General features: G+C 40.9%; 1 long non-coding RNA gene across 1 annotated transcript; it reads right to left on the bottom strand.

Annotated features, from left to right (window-relative positions):
* LOC118143248 (uncharacterized) lies at window positions 1-27,111 on the bottom strand. The gene is made up of 3 exons (XR_004727486.3): window positions 26,992-27,111; window positions 4,038-4,184; window positions 1-2,477 (listed from the first exon to the last, which is right to left on the bottom strand). It is a non-coding gene; the product is annotated as an uncharacterized LOC118143248 (long non-coding RNA).
* Between the last annotated feature and the right edge of the window lie 497 nt (window positions 27,112-27,608).

Here is a 27,608-nt window from a genome sequence, read left to right as displayed (position 1 = left end):
TTCCTTGTATATAACCAGGTTTATGTTTTCTGATTTATACCTTTTGTTTCTTCTTGTAAATATAGGCAAATATATGTATATTTCATTTTCCCTTCTGCCTTACATGGAAAGTAGCATATTCTAAATGCAGCTTTTAGAAAATTCCTAATAAGCATATTCCCATACATTTTATCTTTTAGAAAAACAATGCTTTATATAACAAGATTTGATCCTTATAAGAATTACCGTATTTCCTTTCTTCTTGATCTTCACACTCCTTTGTTTCTGCATCTTTCTTTTCTACCTTTAAGTATATTCAGATCTCCTTCATCAGGAAAACGTAAAACCCAAGTAAGAGCAAAACGTTTAGTGGAATATTTTCAAAATTCCATTTTGTAAAACACTGGTTCCTTAAAACATCAATGTTCAAAAATTTTTTCCACAGTGCAATGCACATCTGCAAACTAAAAATCCAGAGAAGTAAAATAATAAACTACGTTAATTTAATTAAAGATTTTTTCCAGCATATTTAATCACGTAATCATTTTTCTGCCAAATACCTGTTAAAATCCCATGGAATGAGGAAGTACTCTGGGAACATTACTCATCACTCATTTGAATCAGGGCTTTTTGGAATCCCAGTCATTCCTTACTGCTAAATGGAGTAGACTTTCTAGAGGTCTTATTCTCTTTGCCTTGCTCCCAGAATTACAATATGTGGCCAAAATGGATTATTCCGTTTCCCCAATTGCTCTCACACTTTTTCTCATGCAGTTTACCCTTCCTGGGTGCTTTTTATTGTAAGATCACTCACCTTTTGAAATCTTAATAGTCCTTCAATGTCTGTCAATGCTACTTCTTCCATGATGGCTTTTAATTTTTTAATTTTTATTTTTTAGATGAAGTCTTGCTCTGTCAGCCAGGCTGGAGTGCAGTGGTGCAGTCTCAGCTCACTGCAACCTCTGCCTCCCGGGTTCAAGTGATTCTCCTGTCTTAGCCTCCCTAGTAGCTGGGATTACAGGCACCCACCACCATGCCTGGCTAATTTTTGTATTTTTAGTAGAGATGCAGTTTCACCATTTTGGCCAGGCTGGTCTCGAACTCCTGATCTCAGGTGATCTGTCTGCCTCAGCCTCCCAAAGTGCTGGGATTTCAGGCGTGAGCCACCGCACCCGGCCTCCTTACCATTCTTAATAAATGACTAAAAAGAGCTGGGATGTTAAGAGACCAGATTCTAATTCTGACTTTGAAAATACCTAGAACACATCATTTCATCTCTTCAGGTCTCCCCGAGCCCCTCCCCTAGGTGACCAGAGGGACCTAGAGCAAGGTGAGGAAGCCCGTGCCCTCTGACTTCAAGTCAACCTGAGTATTTTTGTCCCCAGCCTGCAGCATCCTGGGTGGGTTTAGGCCCATTCCTTATGCGGCCACTAGCTGGCAGGATTGCCACATGGTGTGCTTGGCCACTCCCCACCTGCACCTTCATCTTCTCCAGGAAGGATTCGCCCACAGGCTGATTCTGGACCAAAACAAACAGAACATTCCACCTGGCAGCAGCCTGGTCCCCAGCACTATTGTGCCTAGGAGACTCTGATTTGCCTCAAGCCCAGAGAATAAATTAGGAGTCCAAGGGACAGCTGACTCCACCCCATGTACGACGCTCCAGTGCAGACCTTCAGGTGACGCAGGTCAACACCAACCCACCCTCTGGAAGATCCAACACTACCTCAGAAACCACACCTAACGCCTCATCAGATACTAATGGAAATGTGCGATACAAGGCTTATAATATGTGGCATGTTACATTAATTTCTCTGATCCTCAATTTATTGCTTTGTAAAATGAATGTGAACTGGGTTTCTGAACTCTGCCTCCCAATGCTATAGGCAGTGTAGGATCCTGGGGAGAATATGGTGTTTTTGAACACACAGATGTGCTTTAAATCCTTTCTTTGCCATTTATATGATCCTGAAGGGTTCAGGACACACTACCCCAAACGAAGTATGGCAGCTTGGTATTTGAGAAAACAGCAGATGAGGAAAGTCTCTCATTTTCCCCTCACTTTTCTCCAAAGCAGGTGATAAGACCCTCACTCCAGAAGTATCCTCCTAATGCCCAGAAAAAAGGAACAACCTTGTCTCTGAAGACATAGAGAGTAATCACAGCAAACAGACCTCGTTGAGTTCCCCCAGTTTGTTACCATCACATCGTACCCCCTTTGTCCAATACTTCACAACTGTCCGTTTCTTCATCAAATTTAGCATAAAAATCTGTTTCCTTGTGTCTTTGGGTTTTCATTTCTGGAAGTTCCTGTGTCACATAAAACTTGTATTAAATAAATTTGTATGCTTTTCACTGATTAACCTTTTATTACAGATATCTCAGCTATAAACTCTGGATGTGTAAGAAAATATTTCTTCTCCCCTACAAACCTGATCATGTTTTCTAAGATTTTCTTCAGGAAAATGACGCTCCAAAATTTATTTCACAATGTTTTTCTGAGAATAAAAAAAACTGAGTTAGTAAAAGAGACACAGAGTGCTCATTGATGGTGTCCATTCCTATCCTTGATTACAAAAACACAAAATGACATATTCCACAGTCATTAGAAACTTGTACAAGATAAATATATCTTGCATAAAAAGGACAAGATAAATATATATTAAACTCTTAAAGTTTTTATTTCTAGAGATTGAGTGTTGAATATTTTCTTCACTCCATAGTTTCCAAATTTTCTAAAATAAACCTTTATGACTGTTATTACTTTTTCTTGCGGTAAATTATACGGAACATAAAACTAGCCATTTAAAACATTTTTCAGTGTCATTAAGCACATTCATCCCCTTGTGCGACCATCATCACCATTCATCTCTAGAACCTTCTTATCACAAACAGGTACTCTATACCCATTAAATCATAAATCCCTACTCTCCCCTCCCTTCTGCCCCTAGTAACTACTATTCTCCTTTCTGTCTCTATGAATTTGACTATTCTGGGTACTTCATACATATAGAATCATAAAACACTGGGTCTTTTCTGTCTGGATTATTTCTCATTTCACTTAGCATAATTTCTTAAATGTTCATCCATGACGTGGCATATATCAGAAGTTCATTCCTTTGTAAGGCTGAATAATAGTCCATGTGTATATACCACATTCTGTTTATTCATTCATCTATCTATGAATATTTTGGCTGTTTCCATTTTTTTATCTATTGTGACATAGGAATGCAAACATCTATTTGAATCTCTGCTTTCAATTCTTTTGGTTCTATACCCAGAAGTGGAATTCTTGATCATACTATAATTCTATGTTTACTTTTTTGAGGAACTGTACTGTTCTCCACAGTGGCTCTGCCATTTTACATTCCTACCAGCAATGCTCACAGAGCTTCCGATTTCCTCATTTCCTGGTCAATACTTGCTATTTTCCATTGTTCTGTTTCTAACAGCCATCCTAATGGAGTGACGTATAACTGATCATGGTAGTTGTTGCATTTTCCTAATGTGTTGACTTGCATTTCCCTAATGATCGGTAATGTTGAGCATCCGGTCATATTGTTGTTATTTTTTTAAGCTTTATTTTGTAAAGATCTATTTCTCTAGATAGTGCTTCTCAAACCTTAATGTGCTTCTTAATATCCTATAGATCTTATTAAAATGCAGATTCTGATTCAGCAGGTTGGGATGGGCATTAGATTCTGCTTACCTAACAGTCTTCCAAGTGATCTTCAGGTTATGCTTTGATTAGCAAGCGTCTAGGTGACCAGAGGGACCCAGCCAGGCTTGAATATTATACTTATTTGCACCTGGTCACCCATCTTTCTCTTTGCAACAAAACTTTCCAGCCCTATTTATCTTCTTTCTCAAGGGTCATAAGACCAAATGAGCAGAACATAGACTTTCTGAAACTTGACTCTTGTGGCATACAGCACTGGTGTCAAGGAGAATTAGACATCAACACATTCAAGCAGGACATTTAGACCCTTCATTTTAAGTGAGTAACTAAAAAAGAGGTTTTCTAAGTGGATAATTAGAGTAGAATAAAACAATCATACCAGTTTTCCGCTAAATCATGAGACTTCAAATAAATTTCCTGTATGTGTGGGCAGCGTAGATCTATATTCCTGGACCTCCAGAAGTCCTCTGTCATTTTCCTTCACCATGGGGATGCACCAGGAAACAATTTGAGAAGCCTCTGGTCCCTGAATTCAGAGGAGGGAGAAATGACGTAATAGGCTAAGATGGCCACAGTCACCTGACCCAGCTAGCATTTAATAAGAGAACACTTCCAAGGAAAGTCAACCCAGAGTTCGGATGAAAGCGATTTGATAAATACTTAAAGGTAGCTGGAAGCTACTCTGATTGTGACAGTGATCGAGTTACTCCTCAAGCAGTAGTGAGTAAAACAGGCATTGAGCAATTGTTACTGTTCCAATGAGTATTGCCAGCATAGCAGCAGCGGCCCCTGGGAGGGTACAACAGGAGGATTCAAACTAAGGAGTACGGCAAGCCCTGAGCCAGACACTGGAGTGGCAGGAACTCCAGGGGGAGATGGACCAGCAGCTAAAAGGAACACATAGAGTGGTGATTCCCAAATATGAGTCTGTGTGCAACGTGGTAACTAGTCAGCAGAGAAAAGGTGAAAATAAGGACAGTTGTTTTTCATGAGGTTAAATATACTCCATGTGGGAACTGTCACTGGGAACTGAAATCTCCTTTTATAAAACACAAAGTATTTCTTTCTGCTGAGTGTATGATGGACTATATTGTTTGCTAAGAACAGTGGCAAGAAAAACCTGGCCAGCCCCACCAAGTGGAAAACTTCTTGGGGCATTCTAAAGTAGTAAAACAATATATGTATATCATACACCGGTTAAAACAATTCTTTAAGCACAGGATATGTGACCCTGCCCCCGTGGCTCCCTCATGGAGAAGACTTTCTAGTTTGTCCTCGTGGTAAGGACAGTGGTAAGCAGGCACCAGCTGCCTACCTAGTTTATCTTGATTCTATGAGAAAACACAGAGCACCTGTTTGTTAATAATAATCACCTGTTCAGAGAAACTACGTGGGTCAGAGTCTGCTCAAGGCCCTCAGCCCAGAATGCTGTCAGCCCTCTGAGGCTCTCAGCTCCAAAGGCTGCCAGCCCCCCAATAGTCCCACTTTGCTTTTCTACCTGGGTGTCTGCTTCTTAATTTCTTCAGCACCGCCTGGGTGAGGGTCTCTATGACTGAGCTGGCCTCGGTATCTTTCTCTTTTTTTTTTTTTTTTTTTTTTTTTTTGAGATAGGGTCTCACTCTATCACCCAGCCTGCAGTAAGTGGTGTGATCAGGGCTCACTGTAGCCTCAACCTCCTGGCTTCAAGTGATCCTCCTGCCTCAGCCTCCCAAAGCACTAGGATAACAGGTGCACAGCTCCACATCCAGTTCTAGACACTTTATAGACATAAAACTAATGGCATTGAGAAACTTGTGGCTTTGAGTTCAGTATGAACAGATGTTTTCTAAGCACCAATATCATCATCATTGCTAGAATTTTATAACTACTTGCTGTGTGCCAAGCAACAGACTAAGTGCATCACATGAATTATTTTATTCAATTCTCACAACCCTACTATAAGTAGGTATTACTGTACTTTTACACATTACCACTGAAGGAACTGAGGGTTGGGAGTTTATGTAACTTGCTTAGGCCACACAGCTGGTGAGAAGTGGGGCTGTGGTTCCTAAAGCCAGATATGAACTTCTGCTTCTTGCCATGATAGACTAACAGGGACTAGATTTACACTCCCACCTTTAAATCTAAAACTCTAAATAAAACATGTGAAACATTGATTGTCAGACATTGAGAAATACGCAAAGCAGGACAGTGATTCTTAAGAGAAGGGAAACAGGCCAAGCATGGTGGCTCACACCTGTAATCCCAGCATTTCCAGAGGCCAAGGCAGGTGGATCACAAGGTCAAGAGATTGAGACCATCTTGACCAACATAGTGAAACCCCATTTGAGACCAGCCTGGCCAATATGATGAAACCCCGTCTCTACTGAAAATACAAAAATTAGCTGGGCATGGTGGTGTGAGTCTGTAGTCCCAGCTACTCAGGGGGCTAAAACAGGAGAATCACTTGAACCCGGGAGGTGGAGGTTGCAGTGAGCCGAGATTGCACCACTGCACTCCAGCCTGGCAACAGAGCAAGATTCCATCTCAAAAAGAAAAAAAAAGGGAGAAGGGAAACAAAAAGATGAGTCCTATGATGCCTTAGTTCACTGTCTGGGGTGTTCCCAGGCTACGTTAAAGGAGGGAGGAACCAAACAGAGCCTAGCAATTAAAGGACACAATGTTTGGAGCTCTGGGAGGCCAAGCAGCTAAAATTTCTAGGCAGAATACTGTAAAGGAGACAACCACACAGAAGGAAAGCTACACAGAGATGCAGAGGTACCCCTTGCATCTGTAGTCTACACTAATCAGCACACGTGTTAGTTGGGAAACCACCGAACAGGGAGAGAACCATCAGAAAAGAGCAATCTCCAGAACTCACTCAGGGTCAGGGAATATTCTGCTTCTAGTAGCAAGAGTAAAATACCTCATAATACATGGGGTACAAAATACAGTACTCAAAAGTTACCACCTTAGCAATGAGGCTAAATTAATCCTATACTAAAAACTGATCTGGTCTTCCCTAACAAAGATTAAAAGCAAGTCAAAAGGATCAATTTGTTTCCAAGTAACTTAGCCACATCCCAGAATAAAGCCTAATAAAATTGAAGGATTGGAAAAAAACCTACACCTCAAAACATAACATTAACAATGTCTGCTATTCAATCAAAAATTTGTAGGCATGAAAAGAAGCAGGAAAAAGACCCATATCAAATTTATGGTGATGGAAAACAAGCAACGGTATAATGTCTGAGCTGAAAGGTTACACAACTAGGAAGTGGCAGAGCTTGAAGTTTCAACTCTGGACGGACTCCAGGTTTGGTGCTCACTGCACTACTAAACTAGTTTTGTGGCAGAAAAGACTGAGAGAAAGGCCAGTTAGGCATCATTTTCTTTCTTTCATTTTTTTTTATTTTTATTTTTATTTTTTTACTTAGCCTTGACTTGAAGCTCATATTTTCTTAATTAAGCCAATTGGCCCACACATGTAAGTAACCTTTTTAAAATTTCCCTGATAAGCAAAAGCTGGAAGCATTCCCCATAAGAACAGGAACAAGACAAGGATGCCTACTTTCACCACTCCTATTCAACATAGTACTGGAAGTCTGAGCAAGAGCAATCAGGCATGACAAAAAAATAAAAGTCATCCAAATAAAACAATGAAGTCAAATTATCTCTCTTTGCTGTTGATATGATTCTATACCTACAACAACCAAGAAACTCTGTCAAAAGGCTCCTAGAACTGATAAATAACTTCAGTAAAGTTTCAGGATACAAAATCAATGAAGACAAATCAGTAACATTTTTATACACCAATAGTATTCAAGCTGAGAGCCAAATCAAGAACACAATTCCATTTACGATAGCCACACACAAAAATAAAATAGCGAGGAAGACATCTAACCATCTAACCAAGAAAGTAAAAGATCTGTATAAGGAGAGCTACAAAACATTGCTGAAAGAAATTATAGATGACATAAATAAGTGGAAAAACATTCCATGCCCATGGATTGAAAGAATCAATATTGTTAAAATAGCCATACTGCTTAAAGCAATCTATACATTCACTGCTATTCTTATCAAACTATCAACATCTTTTTTCTCGGATTTAGAAAAAAACATTGCTATGGAATCAAAAGAGAGCCCAAATAGCCAAAGAACTTCGAAGCAAAAAGAGCAAAGTCAGAGTTATCACATTATCTGACTTCAAACTACTATAAGGTTACAGTGACTAAAATAGCATGGTACTGCTACAAGAGCAGATATGTAGACCAGTGGAACAGAATAGAGAACCCAAAATTAAGCCTCACATCTACAACCATCTGACCATCAACAAAGTTGACAAAAACAAACAAGCAGAAAAGGACTCCCTGTTCAAAAAGTGGTGCTGGGATAGCTGGCTAGCCATACGCAGAAGGAGGAAACCAGACCCCTATCTTTTACCATATGAAAAATTAACTCAAGATGGGTTAAAGATTAAAATGGAAGACCTCAAACTATAAAAATCCTAGAAGAAAAAACAGAAAATACCCTTCTCGACATCAACTTTGGCAAAAAATTTATGGCTAAGTCCTTAAAAGCAATTACAACAAAAATTGACAAGTGGGACCTAATTAAACTAAAGAGTTGCTGCATACCAAGAAAAACTATCAACAGAGTAATTAGATAATCTATAGAATAGGAGAAAATATTCATAAACTATGCCTCTGACACAGTTTTAATATCCAGAATCTATAAGGAACATAAACAATTCAATAAGCAAAAAACAAGTAAGCACATTAAAGAGTGGGAAAAAAGACATAAAGAGACACTTCTCAAAAGAAGACATAAAAGCAGCCAACAAACAGATGAAAAAATGCTCAACAGCACTAATCATCAAAGAAATGCAAATTAAAACCGCAATGAGATATCATCTTACACCAGTCAGAATGGCTATTAAAAAGACCAAAAATAACAGATGTTGGTAAGGCTGCTGAGAAAAGGGAACACTTACACATTGTTAGTGGGAATGTAAATTAGTCCAGTCACTATAGACAGCAGTCTGGAGATTTCTAAAAGAACTTAAAAACAGAATTACCATTTGACCCAGCAATCCCGTTACTGGGTATATACCCAAAGGAAAATAAATCATTCTAGAAAAAAAGACACATGTGTTTGTGTGTTTATTGCAGCACTATTCACAACAGCAAAGACATGGAATCAACCTAGATGCCCATCAACAGTGGATTGGATAAAGAAAATGTGGTCAGCCTGACACAGTGGCTCATGCCTGTAATCCCAGCACTTTGAAAGGCTGAGGTGGGAGGATTGCTTGAGCCTAGGATTTGAGACCTGGGCTCAAACTGGGCAATAATAAATTTAAAAATTAGCTGTGTGGGCCGGGCGCGGTGGCTCACGCCTGTAATCCCAGCACTTTGGGAGGCCGAGGCGGGTGGATCACGAGGTCAAGAGATCGAGACTATCCTGGTCAACATGGTGAAACCTCTTCTCTACTAAAAATACAAAAAATTAGCTGGGCATGGTGGCGCATGCCTGTAATCCCAGCTACTCGAGAGGCTGAGGCAAGAGAATTGCCTGAACCCAGGAGGCGGAGGTTGTGGTGAGCCGAGATCGCGCCATTGCACTCCAGCCTGGGTAACAAGAGCGAAACTCCGTCTCAAAAAAAAAAAAAAAATTAGCTGTGTGTGGTGGTACATGCCTGTAGTCCCAGCTATTTGGGAGGTTCAAACAGGAAGATTGCCCAGGAGTTTGAGGTTGCAGTGATCTCTGATCATGCCACTGAACTCCAACCTGAGTGACAGAGTGAGACCCTGTCTAAAAAAAAAAAGAAAGAAAATATAATACATATGCACCATGGAATACTCCACAGCCCTTTAAAAAATCATGTCCTTTGCAGCAATATAGACACAGCTGGAAGCCTTTATCCTAAGCACATTAACACAGGAACAGAAAAGCAAACACTACATGTTCTCACGTGTAAGTGGTGGACAAACATTGGGTACACATGGACATAAGGATGGGAACAAGAGACACTGGGGACTACTAGGTGGGAAAGAAAAAGTCATGAAGTCGAGCAGCAGGGGTTGAAAAACTACCTATTGGGTACTACGCTTACTACCTGGGTGACATGGACTCTGGGTAACAATGATGTGCTAATGTAGGCTCATCAACTGTAACAAATGTGCTCCTCTACTGGGGGATGTTGATGATGGGGGAAGATATGCATGTATAAGCATAGGCATATATGAGGAATCTTCCTTTCTCTATATTTTGCTATGAACCTAAAACTGCTCTAAAAACATAAAGTCCTAGGCTGGATACAGTGGATCAGGCTATAATCCTAGCATTTGAGAGGCCAAAGAGGATGGATTGCTTGAGTCCAGGAGTTCAAGACCAGCCTGGGCAACATGACAAAATTCTATCTCTATAAAAAAATACAAAAAAGAAAAGAAATTGGCCAGGCTTGGTGGTGCGCCCCTGTGGTCCCAGCTACTCTGGAGGCTGAGACAGGAGGATCACTTGAGCCCAGGAGGTCAAGGCTGCCATGAGCTGAGATTATGCCACTGCACTCCAGCCAGAACAACAGAGCAAGGCCCTGTCTCAAAAAATAAAAATAAAAAAATCCATATTATTTTTTTTTAATTCCCTGAATATGTTCAAACTTTCTCCTTCTTACACCACACAGTAGGGATTGAGGCTCAGTAGCCACTGCCCTGCATTGTCTGACAAAGTAGAGGGTACTAGGGAAAACACGGCGATTACTACACAAGTGTAACTTTAACCACGCCTGGGGGGATTGATTTAGTTTTCTTCCCTGTTGAGATTATTCAGAGCTCATTTTTTAAAAGATAAATCCATGTGATAAAAGTTCAGCTCAGTCACTATTCAGATCCTATGAAGAAGCTCTTCTATCAAGACCATAAGAGGCATCAGAGAAGATGAGGACACTATTTTTAATGGGAAAAGATCCTGGATATCCCCAAGGTAAGTCAGTCCCTGATTTTGGCACCCACATTTCACCACAGTGGAGTTGAAGTCTCTCTTTGGTCTTTTCAAGACATTTTCAAGAGCAATATTTAAACAGCTAAAAAAGAAATAGAGTTTTCAAGTTTCTGCCAAATTTATTTGCCTATTACACTTTACTAATTATACCTGAGTTTATCCACTTAGGAAAAACAGACTAAGTACAATGTTACATAAATGCAAAGCATCCACTCATGCATACATAAATGCGTAGCATCTTAGAATCAGACACAATCTCAAAAACCATCTACTCCACCCCTGTCATTTTACAGATGAAGAAAGCAGGACCACACACATGGAAAATGGCAGGGCTGGAACTAATGTCTGTACTTTACTTCTCAGAGGACTGTAATACATGTGGGAAGCCATGGCTCTACCTTTCAGAGGCTGTGCGAATTTGGGTTGGATCCTCAACCTTTCTAAATAAGAATAACACCTTCTGTAGAATAGATGAAATAATGTATGTATATTACCCTAAATTTATTTCAGTGGCTTCCATACAGAAAAGACTAAGTTAATTTAATGTTCCCCAGAACCTGTTAACTAGGACTCTCTCTCTGAGAAGAAAACCAGTAGGAATCTATACAAAATGGGAAAAGATCTATCACCCTAAGCACCAAAAAACATGGATATTTCCAAGTCTAGTACAAGTAATTGAGATACATTTTCAGGAATGTGTAACTCGAATACAATTTATGGTGGAGGGAAGCGCTGTGGCCTAATGAATTTCACTGTAATCTTCCAAAGACGGCAATGGAAAAGGAGCATAGCTTGCATTGGGACTGGGAAAGGGCAATGAAAGAACATGAATTGGCTATGTTGCCCCCATCCCTGTCTAAGAGAGGGGAAGCCATGAGCTCGTTAACAGTGGCTGGTTTCATCCAGGAAATTCATTTCTCTCTGATTCTATGCTTCCCATGCACTTTCCTAAGAGTAATGTATGTTAGGACCCCAGTTCCTTTTTCCCCCACTCTCCTTTCCTTTCCTTCCTATCTTGCTCTTTCTCCCTCCCCCTCTCTGAGTCTCACTCCATTCTGGGCCACATGGTACACAGATGTAAAGCAATGCAGCTGTTTTACCACCATAAGAGAAACCAGCCTTAGAGTTTCTTAAGTCATAGAAACATGACCTTGCGGAAGGCAGAGACAAGGCATGTGTGTGTGCACATATGCACATACAACACACAAAAACACACTAACAAACAAAATCAGACTTTGATAATGTTGTTAAATGCCTAATCAATACAACTCCAGGTCTCTGGATTTCCAGTTCTAGAAACCCCCATTTGTGTCACCTATTTTGAATTGTAGTTGCTGTAACTTGCAACAGAATGCAACCTAATTGATCAATATTGATTCATGCTGAGAATTTTCCCAAAAGAAAGATGATAATATACTAATTAGCCAACATATATATTCGTCCACATGAAAAATGACTTCAGATAAAACTAACAAATTAACATTAAATTTTGTTTCAGTCACATATAATTTTGTTTTGCATGATTCATTTATTTGCTGTATGCACTTGGACGCCTTTTAACCTCACAGAGTAGAGTACTTCCTGCAATACCTACAATTTTACATTTCTGGACATAAGTCAGACCCTGAGATGTGGCCACCATGCTCTGGTATTGCATCCTGTGTGACCCAGGCTGCATATTCATGTTTATCTCATTTCTCTCCTTATCAAGGTCCAGCTCAGAAGACTCCTATTCCAGCGCTTTCCACATGCTTATTAGGTGGTTAATTACATCATGAGCTTGAAAGTAATAAAACAGCATTTCTTACTTTTTGTTAACTCAAATAGGCCTTCTCTCCAATTAGTGTAAATTATTGAGGTTTCATTACATACATACATATGTGTTTGTGTTTGCAAAGTTCCATTGATGAATAATGACTGTGCAGCCACCCACAGACCAGATGGAAATGATTGGAGATCATTAAATAAAACATTGTTAGGTCATTTCCAGCATGTAATCAGCAACAATGGCTGTGGTTAGACTTGTTATATAAACAGATGGAGGAGAGGATGACTCACTGAGTACCAGAATAATCAAGCCCTAGGTATCTCCAACACAACTTCTAAGAAATAAGCATGGGGACTGCTGAGCATGGAGTGGGTAGAACCCTTGGTTGAAGGGGTAGTGACCAGCACTGAGTCATTGCTCACCGAGTGTTGGCCATGGCTTAAGACTGTGAAAAGACATTCTTCCTTTATTTTCCTTCCTCCTTTCCATCTTTCCTTCACTGTCTTCTGTCTTCCTGCCTAAAAACATTTATCAAAATGAAATATGTGTCACTGATGGGGCAGGGTCTTTAAAAAGAAATAACCTAATCACTGTTATAAGCATGTCCTGGTTCTGTGGCCTTGGCCAAGCCTAGAAGTTCAGTTTCTGCATTTAAAATTGAAGATACACTCCTAGCTAGTCAGGAGGCCGAGGTGGGAGGTTCACCTGAGCCTGGGATGTTGAGGCTGCAGTGAGATGAGATCACACCACTGCTCTCCAGGCCTGGGCAACTGTGAGACCCTGTGAGTCCTGTCTCCTAAATAGTGAGACCTGTCTCCTAAATAAACAAATAACAAATAAAACTGAAATAAAGATGTTTCTTGTGTCTCTATCCCACAGGTTTGCTTTGAGGATCCAATGAAATTAGAAAGATAAAGGAAGGAAACCTCTGAAATACTCCTTGCCCAGTACCATCACAGCTCTTAAGCAGATAATACCATCCTTTGCTTTGTTTCTGAGCATATTTTCACTAATAGCTGTGTAACACTTTAAAGTCAAGTACATAACATTTGTTATCAAAAGAATCACATTTCAGTCTCAGCTCCACCATTTAATGTGGAATATCAAGTTTGGAATATATTTTAAAGGTTTCTGAGCCTCCAGAGATTGTTGCGATGAGCAAATTATGTTTAAAAAAAAAAAAGAAAAAAAGGGGAAAAAAAGTTTAGAAATAAGTTAGGGTGTTCTTGGTTGTGAAAACCACTTAAAAAGTGCGGGGAGAGGAAAATTGATTCTCAGGATTTAAACTGAAGCAAAAGAAGCCATCAGAGCCCAAATCCCCCCATGAAGGCCAGACAGGTCTGCTGAACTCTTTCTCATTGCATCTCTGTTTCTCTCCACCTGTCTGGTTAGTGCTCACTGAATAATTTAGACAGAATCCTGAAATGAATCACCCTGAATGATAGAGAAAGACATCATGTCCTCCATGAAACCATCTTCCATGCAAGATACCTCCAGACAAGTCAAGAATGGGCTACCCTCAGCCCACCCTGGCCCCATCAGCACAATTCTTCTGATTAGGGGGCTATAGGTAGCAGAGAGATGTTGTAAATATCAGGAAACATTACTGACTAGACCAAAATAAGGAAAGAGCACACAAGAACACTGTATTGGTAACGGGAAACTGTCCCTGAGCTCTCAGAGGGCACACTTAATGGTGTTACACAGAAGATGCCACAGCTTAATGGGAAGGAGATATTAGAATCCACTCAGAAGATAACTATTTTTACTAAAAGGATTTTTTTTTTCAATGCAACAAGCAGAGAAAAAAATAAAGCAAGTGTTGAGGGGGGAAAAGGAGAGTAGAGGAGACCAAATACAGCATATAACTTCAGCATCCAGAGTGTTAAGAAGAAATGAGGGAATCAAACACAGATGAAACACCCTAAAATGGTTCCCGTAGTAAAAGTAAAGCAAGTGGCTAGTGTTTTGCAAGGAGTTTGGAGTGGGGGCCAGGGGGGGAATCCAGTCTCCTCAGCAATATTGATACAATGTGAATATTTAATGTGAATTCTGAAAAATAACAATAAGAAATTACTAATAAGTGTCTCTCTTAATCTGTTTGAGATACTATAACAAAATACCATAATCTGTGTGGCTTTTAAGTAACAGAAATGAGACTAGAAAGTCCGTTCTCACACTGCTATGAAAAAATACCCAAGACTCGGTAATTTATAAAGGAAAGAGGTTTCATTGACTCAGTTCCACATGGCTGAGGAGGCCTTAGGAAGCTTACAATCATGGCAGAAGGCAAAAAAGAAGCAGGTACCTTCTTCACGGAGCAGCAGAATGGAAAGAGTGCAAGATTGCCAGATGCTTATAAAACCATTACACCTTGTGAGACTCACTCACTATCACAAGAACAGTATGGCAGAAATCCCCCCCATGATCAAGTTACTTACACCTGGCCCCACCATTGACACATAGGGATTATGGTGATTACAATTCAAGGTGAGATTTTGGTAGGGACACAGCCAAATCATATGAAGGTGCCAGCAGATTCTGTATCTGGTGATTGTTTGCTTCCTCATAGATAGTATTTGCTGTTCTCATGTGGTAGAAGGAGTGAGCTAGGTCTTTGGAGTCTTCTTTTATCAGGGCACTAATCTGACTCATGAGAGCTCTGCCCTCATGACCTAATTGCATCCCTAAGGCCCCACTTCCTAATACCATCACCGTGGGGGTTAGGATTTCAGCATATGAATCTGGGGGAGGACATAAACATTCTGATGATAGCAGCGCTGTAACAAATATGCACCATATCACTTGGGAGGAATGTAGGACGTCAGAGGAAATTCCCCACAACTCAGAAGAAGACAAATCTAAACTGTAATACGCATCTACTATGAGTTGACTTGTATCACCCCAAAAATAGATATATTGGATAGCTAATCCCCAGTACCCCAGAATGTGACGTTATTTGCAAAAAGGTATTTACAGAGGTAATCCATTTTCTTAAAATGTCATATGGGACTGGCTTAATCCAATATGACTGGTGTCCTTACAAAAGGGAGATTTGAACACTGAGGCAGACACTCCTAGAAGAAAAATGATGCAAAGACTTGATGAGAAAGCTATTTATAAGTCAAAGATCAGAAGCAAACCACCAGTAGCTAGGAGATAGACGAAAACATTCCCTTCACAATGTTTTCCCTCAGAAGGAACCCACTCTACTGACACTTTGGTTTTGAACATCTAGCCTAAATTCCGTGATTACGCCACACAGCTCACAGTACTTTGTTATGGAAGCCACGGAAAACTATTCACCATCTAGGGATGTTCACCAGTAGGAGAGGAGAAAGTGATGGTCTACACCCCATTGATAAGCATACATTGTTTTTGCTTATAAATGATCTTATACTGCTTTGCTAAAGTGTATAGTTTATCGATTTCCAGTATATATTCAGTTATTGAACCATCTCCTTCAGCCCTGAGTTAGGAAGCCCTTTCAGACCTATTGTAAATATTTGAACATGGCATACCACACCTGAATATTGCCATCAAGATTCTAGTGGCTGCAACAGTCAAAACCAGAATGATTCTTTAACATGGCTTCTTTTTGCTATCCATGTGGGCTATATGATATAAAAGCACATTATAGACCATAAAATACTATGCAATAACAAGAATATATGTGCCACTGACAAAATATTCTATTTTATGTTTATCTCTCTTCTCAACAAGGATGAAAAGTTTTATAACACTTCAGGAAAGTGGTTTGAGGAACATTGAGAAAGAATACACATTGTTCCAGCAGGAAACTGACTGCAAGTCAGAAACTATGGCAAAATTCCAGTTACACTAGAATTATTCTCACAGTACTTTACAAAATCTTCTCTGGGAATTTCCACTCTTTCCTCAGTCGCCCATGCACTGCACCATCATCTAGATGGATGTAGAGAGGTTTTCTAGATGGTAGAGACTAGCAAGTATCCCTCAATATTCCTACACCTCTTCTTCTTTAGTAAAAACCTGCAGATTTTTTACCTGGAAGCATAGCTATTCAAAGAAAAGACAACTGTTCAAGCTGCGACAGACATGCCCCAATGGCATATGACCCAGTGGCATAAAGCAAAAGTGTTGAGAGAGTGTGTGTGTGTGCATGTGTGTGTGTGTGTGTGTGTGTGTGTGTGTGTGTGTGTAGTTTTTATGTCTGTAAAAAAAAGGAAGATGTGCGAGGCATCCCTTGTCCCCTCCCATCTGCCTGGTAAGAATGAAAATGCGATAGCTGGACCCTGTAACACAATCCTGAAGCTATCTCTTGAGAAGGGCATAACAACTTGATAAAGAGATATTAGGCTTTGCCATCATGAAATGTAGGCCTGGCCTGGCCTGCCAACGTCAGGTAATTTTTTATTAAGAAACAATTAAAAGTCTATATTATTTAAATCATAATTATTCTGGTACTTTTGTAACATGCAGCTAAAATTTATCAAAAATGATTCAAGTACCTTAGAATACAAAGGACAGAAAACTATGCCAAGATGGTTCAAACAATACGAAAACTTATCTCACATAAGGAGAAATGCAGAGGTCAGGCAGCCCCAGGACTGGTTAACTCAGCAATTCTAGGAAATCAAAGCACCTAGCTTTTAGCATCTTTCTGATCTATTTCCCATTGCTTCCCCAGAAATACTGTGTGCTTCAGCCCTGATGAATTACTGCTGGTTCCCTACATAGATCTTGCTCTGTTAAGTCTCATTTCAATTACATATGCCATTGCTTCTCTTTGGAATAGTCTTCCTTCCTTTTTTATTTGGTGTCTTAGTCAGCTGGGGCTGCCATAACGAAATACCATAAAGTGAGTGGCTTAAACACAAATTTATTTTCCACAGATCTGGAGTCTAGAAGTCCAGGATCAAGGTTCTGGCCAATTCGGTTTCTGGGAGGGCTCTCTTCCTGGCTTTCAGAAGGCTGCCTTCCCTCCGTGTCCTTACGTGGCAGAGAAAGTGTAAGCTGTCTGATGTCTTTTCTTATAAAGACACTAATTTTATCAGATCAAGGACCCACCCTTAAGACCTCATTTAGCCTTAATAACTTCCTTAAATGCCCTATCTATAAATTCTGCCACACTGGTGATTGGGGCTTCAACATAAGGGTTTTGGTGGGACGTAAACACTCAGTCCATAACACCTGGCAAACACCTCTTAACCCTCTAAGATGTAACTCAAACCTTGTTTCCTTTGGAAAGCCTCCCTAGCCCCTAAACTAGAATTAGGTGTTTTCTCCTCTATTTTCACGTTAGTTCCTATCGTGCAGTATTAATTACATTGAACAATAATTAAGTACATGTTTTTTCCCCTCATTAGACTACAAGACATTTGCTGTCTGTTTTCATGCTGCTAATAGAGAAATACCTGAGACTGGTTAATTTATAAAGAAAAAAGAGGTTTAATGAACTCAGTTTCACGTTACTGGAAGATGAAAGGCATGTTCTTACATGGCAGCAGGCAAAAATGAGAATGAGAACCTTCCCCTTGTAAAACCATCAGATCTCATGAGACTTACTCACTACTATGAGAGCAGTATGGAGGAAACAACCCCATGATTCAATTACCTTCCACCAGGTCCCTCCCACAACACGTGGGAATTACGGAAGTTATAATTCAAGATGAGATTTGGGTGAGGACACAGCCAAACCATATCAACATTGAAAAGCAAGGACAGTAGTTTGCTTGCTTGATATCCCCAACAACTAGGATGGTGCCTGGCACAAAGTTGGTGTTTAACAAATGCTTAAGGTAAGAAGAAAAGAAACATTGCACCTCTAGAAGAAAGCATAAATTTTCCAAACAACTGAACTACAAATGAATGCCAGAATATCCGTCGGCCACTGAACTTGCTTCAACAATATATAAATTCAACTTCCAGATGTAATGGTTAAGAGTATCTGGATTAATGGAACATGATGCAACCATAAAAAGAATGAACTCATGCTCTATGCAGCAACATGAATGCACTAAAAGCTGTTATCCTAAGCATATTAACACATATACAGAAAACCGAATACCACATGTTCTCACTGATAAGTGGGGGCTAAACATTAGGTACACATGAACATAAAAATGAGAATAATAGACACTGGGGACTCCAAAAAAAGGGGAGAGAAGGGGGCAAAGGTTGAAAAGCTACCTATTGGGTAGTATGTTCACTATTTGGGTGTCCGGATCAATAGAAGCCCAAACTTCAGCATCATGCAACATACCCTTGTAATAAACCTGCACATGGACCTCCTAAATCTGAAGTAAACTGTGGGGAAGAGGGAGAGGAGATACGGGGATGGTTAATGGATACAGAAAAATAAAATAAAGAATGTGGGCCAGGCACAGTGGCTCATACCTGTAATTCCAGCACCACGGGAGGCCAAGGTGGGTGTATCATGAGGTCAGGAGTTCAAGAACAGGCAAAGATGGTGAAATCTCGTCTCTACTAAAAATACAAAAATTAGCCAGGCATGGTGGCAGATGCCTGTAATCCCACCTACTCAGGAGGCTAAGGCAGAGAATTACTTGAACCTGGGAGGCGGAGGTTGCAGTGAGCCAAGATCATGCCACTGAACCCCAGCCTGAGCAACAAAGCAAGACTACTTCTCAAAAAAAGAAAAACTAGGGTGATCTGTGTGTAATACGGTATTAGACAGCAGTGAAATTCAAAGAATGAATAAGACTTACCATTTGATAGCACAACAGGGTGACTGTAGTCAATAATAACTTAATTGTATGTTTAAAAATAACTAAAAGAGTAGAATCGGATTGTTCATAATACAAAGGATAAATGCTTGAGACAATGGATAACTCCATTCATTCTCCATGATGATGCATTGCAGGCCTGCATCAAAGCATCTCATTTACCTCATAAGTATATACAGTACTACATTCTTACAAAATTAAAAATTAAAATAAATTCTAAAAATTACAAAAGAGTGCCGAGGTTAAATGCTATTTTTCAGCTTACCAGTTATGTGACTTGATTACTAACTGTGGCAAACTGAAAGTGCGTCTAGATTTGTTGCTTTTCTTCGTATTTAGAGGTAGAATCTAATTCCCTTTCCCTTGAATGTTGGTTAGTCTTAATGACTTGCCTGTGGCAGAAGTCACCTCCTGTGGGTTCTTAGGCTATTTGATAAGGAGCCTTGTAGCTTCCACTCAGATCTCTTGGACGACTTGCCTTGGGGCTCCATGGAAGGAGTCCAGCCAAGGTGAGGCCACTATGCTATGAGAAAACTCAAGCTAGCCCTGTGAAGGCACCATGCAGAGACACCTGGCCAGCTCCCCCACCCCCATTCAAATCATCCCAGCTGTAGTCTTGGACCCCATGGGGAAGAGTAGCACTGCTTCCTCTGTGCCCTTCAAATTCCTGCTTCCCAGAAACATGAGATAATGACAATAAACTGTTGTTTTAGGTCACGAAGTATTGCAGTAGTTTGTTAAGTGGCAACAGATGATGAAACACTCCACTGTGTCTCTGTGTTCTTGTTTAAAAGTGGAGATAAGATAATTTTTTTACCTCTTGGCACCACTGTAAGAGTTCAATGGGTTGGAACTTGTAAAGCACTTAAAACAATGCCCAGCCCCAAGTAAGTGCTTGTACATATTAGATATTATTATTTTAATGATGTTAGTTTTGATTTCTGTAGATCAAAACAATTCTGCTTTGGTGAAATTAGTGATGGCTCAGAGTTAAGGTACATGATGATCCTGATTAATAGGTCATGTTGTAAACCGGATGCCTTTGGATGACTTTTTAGTTAGCAGGACTTGATTCAGACCCAAGGTGATCTCTTGCTGAAAATCTGCATGGGTGGGGGGTGAAAGGGCAAGCCCCTACTCCAGTTATCAAGTTAACATCGTCCTAAGGCATCGGAGCTATGGCCTGGGCAGAGGAGAGAGGCTTCCCAGTATGCTTCTGAATGCCTCCACTTACACTGCTGGGGTTTATTTATTTATTTATTTATTTATTATTTTTTTGCCTTTTCCCTACTGGGATAATTTGACAATAACAGGAAAAAGCTCTTGAGGATGGAAACTGTTGGTCGTTTCTCCCTGTGAGCTTGGAATCCAGCTTCAGAGGAGGAGAAACACAAACATGACACTAATGGACTTCCCTTGTTCTGAGTTCTTCTCGTTTCAAGACAGCAGTGCCCTTGGCCTCAGGCTCCTCGCTTCAGATCCATTAGTGCCGGGCAAATGAGCCATGTGGTTTCTCTCATCTCCTGCCCATAAACCACCACACATACCTCTCTCCTGACCCCTCCCTCTAGTTAACATTGTTTAACACACTCAAGGACACAGTTGCGGTTCTTTTATTCCTAGAAAAGCAAGATGTGCTAATGCTTCCTGTGCTGGCCACCTCGGTGGCGACTCAAAGCCACAGCCTGGGCCATTTGATGCTTTCTATTTCAGAATGGTCCTGATAGCCTGTTACTGAGTGCCTTGGTGATGGAAAGGGCCCCTGGGAACCCGCTGACACACCTGCATTCCTCCACTGACTCAACCTGGCACAGCAGTCACTTCACTCTCCTTGGACTTCTTGATGTTGCAAAGGCCTCCCCCAGGGCAACATCAGGGGCCCTGAGCCCCTGGGAGGAGGAATCGAGGGGAAGAAAAGGGATGGAGGTCTCGGACACACACACAAGTATGCTAACTCAGGCGGGCATTTATGTGCTGGGCTGGAGATTTAACCAGCATCTGGAGTAATGAAAGGCATATCAGTTTCAAAACTCCCGACCTGCGTTTTAGACCTCATTCTGCCATTTACTAGCTGCCTGAGTTTTGGTAAGCTATCGATCTCAGCCTGCTTATTTGTGTAAATATAATATTTAGCTCAGAGGGCTACTGTGACAGTTGGACTAGATGGAGTTTTGCCTTTATACAGCTGAGCATCTGGAAGGGCATACAGATATTGACCATTACCAGAAAGAGCTCAGTCTTCTTGTAGCTGGGTCACAGACACACTTAGAATCCAAAGGATGCTAAAAGCTCTTTGGCTACTGTTCTCAACAGGCCACCTTTGAGTCCACACAGAATTTGCCTTCTCTGTTTCCTCCATACTTTCTTTTTCTTTTCGATCATTGCCCTTGGGTGCCAGTTAAGAATAGAGTCTGTCCTTTTCCTCTGAGCCCGGGACAAGTTTGATTCCAGGAGCCTTCTGAGTGGAGCTCCCAAAAAGAAACAAGACTCTCTTGTTGATCCTAACTGCTTCTCTTAACATCGCTTTGAGGTGAATAATGTGAAAAAATCAGGAGTGAGAATGGGACCACATTAAAGGGACAGAGAAGTATACCCTGCCAAAGACTAGCACATAGTAAGTATTCAATAATGCCCTTTGTTATGTATAATATTTTTCTCTTTGGTGTCAAAAAGAAAAATTAGTACTGGGACAAAGGATCTCTCAGCAAAGCAATTTTTTTAATTCCTGCAGAAAGGGTTCTCTCATGGGCAATCTTGCCAAAAGAGTACAATGAACAAAGAAAAGCAGACATATTTATTTCTTACGCATTTTGGGTTGTCCTTACTGCTGTGTCTTACCTCCATTGGCTGCAGCCAGACCTCACAATCTAAACTAAAACCTGATTGGCTAATAACTTGAAACTTTCCTAAACAGATAAAAGCAATGGAGAGCAAAAAAAGGAAGTCCAAATAAGGAAGGAACATAGGCTGTGAGCTGACATGCCTGTGAGCACGTCCAGCACAGATATCTTGGTTAAAGTGCGAGGACATAGAATGTACTATGTGCCTGTGCACGTGTCTTACAGCTACATAGGATAGGGCTTTTAGCAAAAAGGCAAGAAGGCTTTTGGAGAAAGTGTTTAAAACAAACTATTATTTCCAACACTTACGAATTTTTCTTAAACAAGAAAGGAAAGTTTGAAGAGGAACTCTTTTACTTCCCACATCCTTGCCTTTCTTTAATATTTTTTTTCACCTAGTTTTCACTTTTATTCTGTCCAGGGTAGTTCCTTGTGCTCTCAGTTCAATTTGGATGCTTTCTTATTTGGGCATATCATAACATCTGTAGATGGTTTTCCAAACTCGAGGGCTTGTAAACAATTCTGAGTCAGTTGTGGTGGCTCGTGACTATAATCTTTACAAAAAAATTTTTTTTTTGTTGAGATGGAGTTTCACTCTTCTTGCCCAGGCTGGAGTGCAATGGTGCCAGCTCACCACAACCTCCGCCTCCCGGGTTCAAACGATTCTCTTGCCTCAGCCTCCCAAGTAGCTGGGATTACAAGCATGCACCACCACTCCCTGCTAATTTTGTATTTTTAATGGAGACGGGGTTTCTCCATGTTGGTCAGGTTGGTCTTGAAGTCCTAACCTCAGGTGGTCCACCCACCTCGGCTTCCCAAAGTGCTTAGATTATAGGTGTGAGCCACTGTGCCCGTAAAAAAAAAAATATTTTTAAAAAATTAGCTGGGTGTGGTGGTGCGTGCATCTTCCCAAGACTCTCTAGGTCCCAGATACTCAGGAGGCTGAGGTGGGAGGATTATCTGAGCTGGGGAGGTTGAGGCTTCAGTGAGCTATGATTACACCACTGCATTCCAGCCCAGGTGATAGAGCAAGACCCTGTCTCAAAAGAAAGAAGAGAGAGAGAGAGAGAAGAAAGAAAGAAAATCAATTCTAGTATTTTAATAATTCTGGTGTTTCTTGAAGCAAATTGGTCCAATGACTAGATTCCTCCATCACAGTTAAATAATTTTTTCCTCGTCCTTATTTCTAATATCTGGGGTGGATTTCCACTGATAAAGAGAAAACTGGACAGACCCTAAAATTAACTGTGCCCCTGAAATTCTATTTTGTATCTAGGAAAAACTAAAATCTTTCAATGCTCTAGAGTTTCAGTTTAAGCAAGCTCCCAGCCAGTGACTATAAAGGGACAAATATAGAACAATGGCTGAGTGTGGTGGCTCACACCTGTAATCCCGGCACTTTGGGAAGCTGAGGTAGGCAGATCACGAGGTCAGAAGTTTGAGACCAGCCTGGCCAATATGGTGAAACCCCGTCTCTACTGAAAATACAAAAATTAGCCAGGCATGGTGGCGTGCACCTGTAGTCCCAGTTAGTCAGGAGGCTGAGGCAGAGGAATCCTTGAACTCAGGACAGGGAGGTTGCAGTCAACTGAGATCGCACCACTGCACTCTAGCCTGGGTGACAGAATGAGACTTTGTCAAAAAAAAAAAAAAAAAACAGCAATTACCAGGACACTGCCCCACTGACAACATAAAAAATAATGTCGGGAGAACGATCCAAGATGCCCAATTGATAACAGCTCGGGATTGCAGCTCTCAGTCAAAGCGCAGAGAACTAGAGGATGCCACACTTTCAGACAAATTCTGGTTGCTCACGGAGCAGAAGATCCCCAGTGGAGGAACCACACAGGTCACCAGCGCGACTCTTGTGGCCGACGCAGTGGTTTCGCCAGCACCTCAGCGTGGCAGCTCTTGGAGCAGAGTAAACAGGGCTGGCTCCCCTTCTGACCGAGGTTTGGAGGACCCACACGGGCCCCCAGCACGACTCCTAAGACCGGCGCAGCAGCTGTGACGGCACCTCAGCACGGCAGCTCTCGGCACAGAGTAAACGAGACTGGTTCCCCTTCTGACCGAGGTTTGGAGTCCGGGCAAGGCAGAGTCACCCATTACGGACACAAGAAGAAAGCCAGACAGGAGAATCCTGGGCAGAAAAGCACCATCAGCCTTAACGCCGCCGTTCTGGCCCTGGGAACTAACAACTTGGACGTCCAATCAAGAGACCTAATCTGAAATTTGGTAATTTCAAAGACGACAGGAGGATAAATTTACAATGATGGGAAGAAACCAGCGTAAAAATGCTGAGAATACTCAAAATCAACGCCTCACCCTCTAAAGATGATCACAGTTCCACATCAACAATGGAACAAGGCTTGACGGAGAACGAGCACATCCCAATAACAGAATCACGCTTCAGGGAATGGATAATAAGAAACTTCTGTGAGTTAAAAGAACATGTTGTAGCCCAACGTAAAGAAACTAGAAACTTTGAAAAAAGGTTTGACGAAATCCTATTGAGAATAGACAACTTAGAGAGGAATATAAGTGAATTAATGGAACTGAAGAATACAATACAGGAACTCCGAGAAGTATGCACAGGTTTAAACACTCGAATTGTTCAAGCAGAAGAAAGGATAACAGAGGTCAAAGTCCAACTTAATGAAAGAAAACAAGAAGACAAGATTAGAGATAAAAGGATAAAAAGGATTGAGCAAAGTCTCCAAGAAATGTGGGACTATGTGAAAAGACCAAATTTACGTTTGATAGGTGTACCTGAATGTGACACAGAGAATGAATCCAAGCTAGAAAATACTTTTCAGGATATTATTCAGGAAAATTTTCCTGAACTAGCAAAGCAGGTCAATATTCAACCCCAGGTAACACAGAGAACACCACAAAGATATTCCTCAAGAAGAGCAACCCCAAGGCACATAATCATTAGGTTCACCAGGGTTAAAACGAAGGAGAAAATACTAAGGGCAGCCAGAGAGAAAGGTCAGGTTACCCACAAAGGCAAGCCTATCAGACTTACAGCAGATCTCTCAGCAGAAACTCTACAAGCCAGAAGAGAGTGGGGGCCAATATTCAACATCCTCCAAGTACAGAACCTTCAGCCCATAATTTCATATCCAGCCAAACTAAGCTTCACAAGTGAAGGAAAAATAAAATCTTTTATGAACAAGCAAGTACTCAGAGATTTTATTACCACCAGGCCTGCTTTACAAGAGCTTCTGAAAGAGGCATTACACACAGAAAGAAACAACCAGTATTAGCCTTACTAAAAATATACCAAAAAGTAAAGAGCACCAACATAAAGAAGAATTTTCATCAATGAACGGATCAAACAGCCAGTTAACATCAAATGGCAGTAACCCTAAATTTAAATTGACTAAATCCCCCAATCAAAAGACACAGCCAAAACCCAACGGCATGTTACATCCAGACCTGTTTCACATGCAAGGATACACAAAGACTCAAAAAAAAGGAATGGAGAAAGATTTACCAACCAAATGGAGAGCATAAATAAATAAATAAAAAGCAGGAGTTGCAATTCTCATATCGGATAAAATAGATTTTAAAGCAACAAAGATATAGTGGTAAAAGGATCAATACAACAACAAGAGCCAACGATCCTAACACCCAGATACATAGAGACTTAGATTCAATGAGACAGAAAATTAATAAGGATATCAAGGACTCGAACTCAGATCTGGAACAAGTAAACTTAATAAATATTTATAGAGCTCTCCACTTCAAATACATAAAATATACATTCTTGTCAATAACACATCACACCTACTCATAGGTTTAAATGAAACATTGATTGGCCGTTATTAATACCCATTTTTTTTTTCAGAATAAAGCAATATTTCCATTCACCCTCCCTCTCTCTCTTCCTCTTTCTTTCTCTCCTTTACTCATTTTTTTTTTTCTTTCCTTCTCTCAAAAAAAGAAATCAACTTGTAAATCTCTAGATCCAGGTTGGCAATGTTTCTCTCATTGCTTGAATTCCTTCCTTCCCTTCCCTTCCCTCCCTCCCTCCCTTCCTCCTTTCCTTCCTTCATCCCTTCCTTCCTCCCTCCCTTCCTCCTTCCCTCCCTTCCTGCCTTCCTCCCTTCCTCCTTCCCTCCCCAACAAAAAAGAAAAAAGAAAGTAATGTCATAAACCTATGGACACAAATTAGTTTTATGTCAAGGAGCCCCAACTCCAAAGTTCTCTTGTAAAGCAGGAGAGGGCCATTAATCCCGGAGCTCAGCCAGACACCCCCATCCATGGGCCAGGGTGAGCAGCCAAGTGCAGAGCTGTGGCAGCAGAAGACAGCCAGCCAGTGCTCTCCACAGCTCCAGCAAATATTTAACTAAATATTCATTCTAACTCTCCAACCAACTAAACGTGTGACCTTGGGCAAGTTGCTTAAGCTCCCATGTCTCAGTTTTCCTCACGTGTAAAATTAATAAAATCTAGGCCAAAAAGTTGTTATGGGAGTTACATAAATTTATACATATAAAACTCTCAGAATGATGCCAAGCAAATAACGAATAACATATAAGTGTTTGCTGGGATCACCGTTGTTAGCATCAGCTATTTTGATTACAATTTTTTAAAAATAGGCTTTTATCTAAGTTAACACAATTTAAAATTGGAGGTTCACACAATTCAGTCTCTTCCTTGTCTTTCTTAATTTATTCACAGATACTATTATTAATTATTATTGAGACGGGGTCTCATTATGTTGCCCAGGCTAGCCTTGAACTCCTGGGCTCAAGTGATCCTCCATCTCAGCCTCCTGAGTAGCTAGGACTATAGGTATGCACCACCAAACCAGGCTATTGATTCACAGATTTTTTTAAAGTCAATTCTCGAGGTTCCATTCCCCATGTGTTGTGGTATAGGGTGGCAGCTGGGAGCATGCAGATCTGAGGGCTTCAGGTTCTGCCACTGTGTGACCTGGGGCAAGGCACCTGGCCATTTGCTCCTCCCTTTTCTCCCATATGAAGTGGAAGGCTCAAGCCAGGTTACCTGTGGAATCGATTCAGCCCTCAGGCCAGGAGAACAGCAAACCTCCTTCCGCGCTGCATCCCTGTATCTCTCTTCCACTCCTGATTTCAAGCAAGGCTGAAAGCAGCCTATTTTCAAACTGCTCAACTCTCTTGAGAGAGGAAGAAAACCTGCCTTCAAACATAGCTCACTGTCTTTCCCCAAGATAAGCAACCCCCTTCCCAACACTCTCTGATTATCAAACATGTCAGCAGTATTCCAAGAATCCTGTATAAAATAAGCAAACTAGTCCTCGGGGAAGACCTGAGGGACTGCTTTGAACAAGGGAAATGAACCTTACTGCATAAATGGATACATCCTCATTAAGCCGCAGATGCCAGGAATCACTGGGATGCTGACCCCTGTGTGGGAGGTACGGCACCTCTGCAGGTGGCAGGGTCACCAAGGAGCATAATTCTCTACCCCCTGCAGAACACTTGCCTGGTATATCATTATATTCTCTGGGTGATGCCTGTAGAATTTTTTCTTTCTTTCCTTTAATCTCTCCTTCCAAAGTAGTCTCAAGCCCCTGCTATGCGCCAGAGACTGTGCTTACTGACAGTTACATAAGGAAGATTAAGACATGCTTCTTGCTTTCA

Source organism: Callithrix jacchus, chromosome 7 (assembly GCF_049354715.1).
Source record: "Callithrix jacchus isolate 240 chromosome 7, calJac240_pri, whole genome shotgun sequence".
NCBI lineage: Eukaryota > Metazoa > Chordata > Mammalia > Primates > Cebidae > Callithrix > Callithrix jacchus.
The sequence above is the reverse complement of the archived record's forward strand: the minus strand, read 5'-3'. Positions and strand labels throughout refer to the sequence as shown.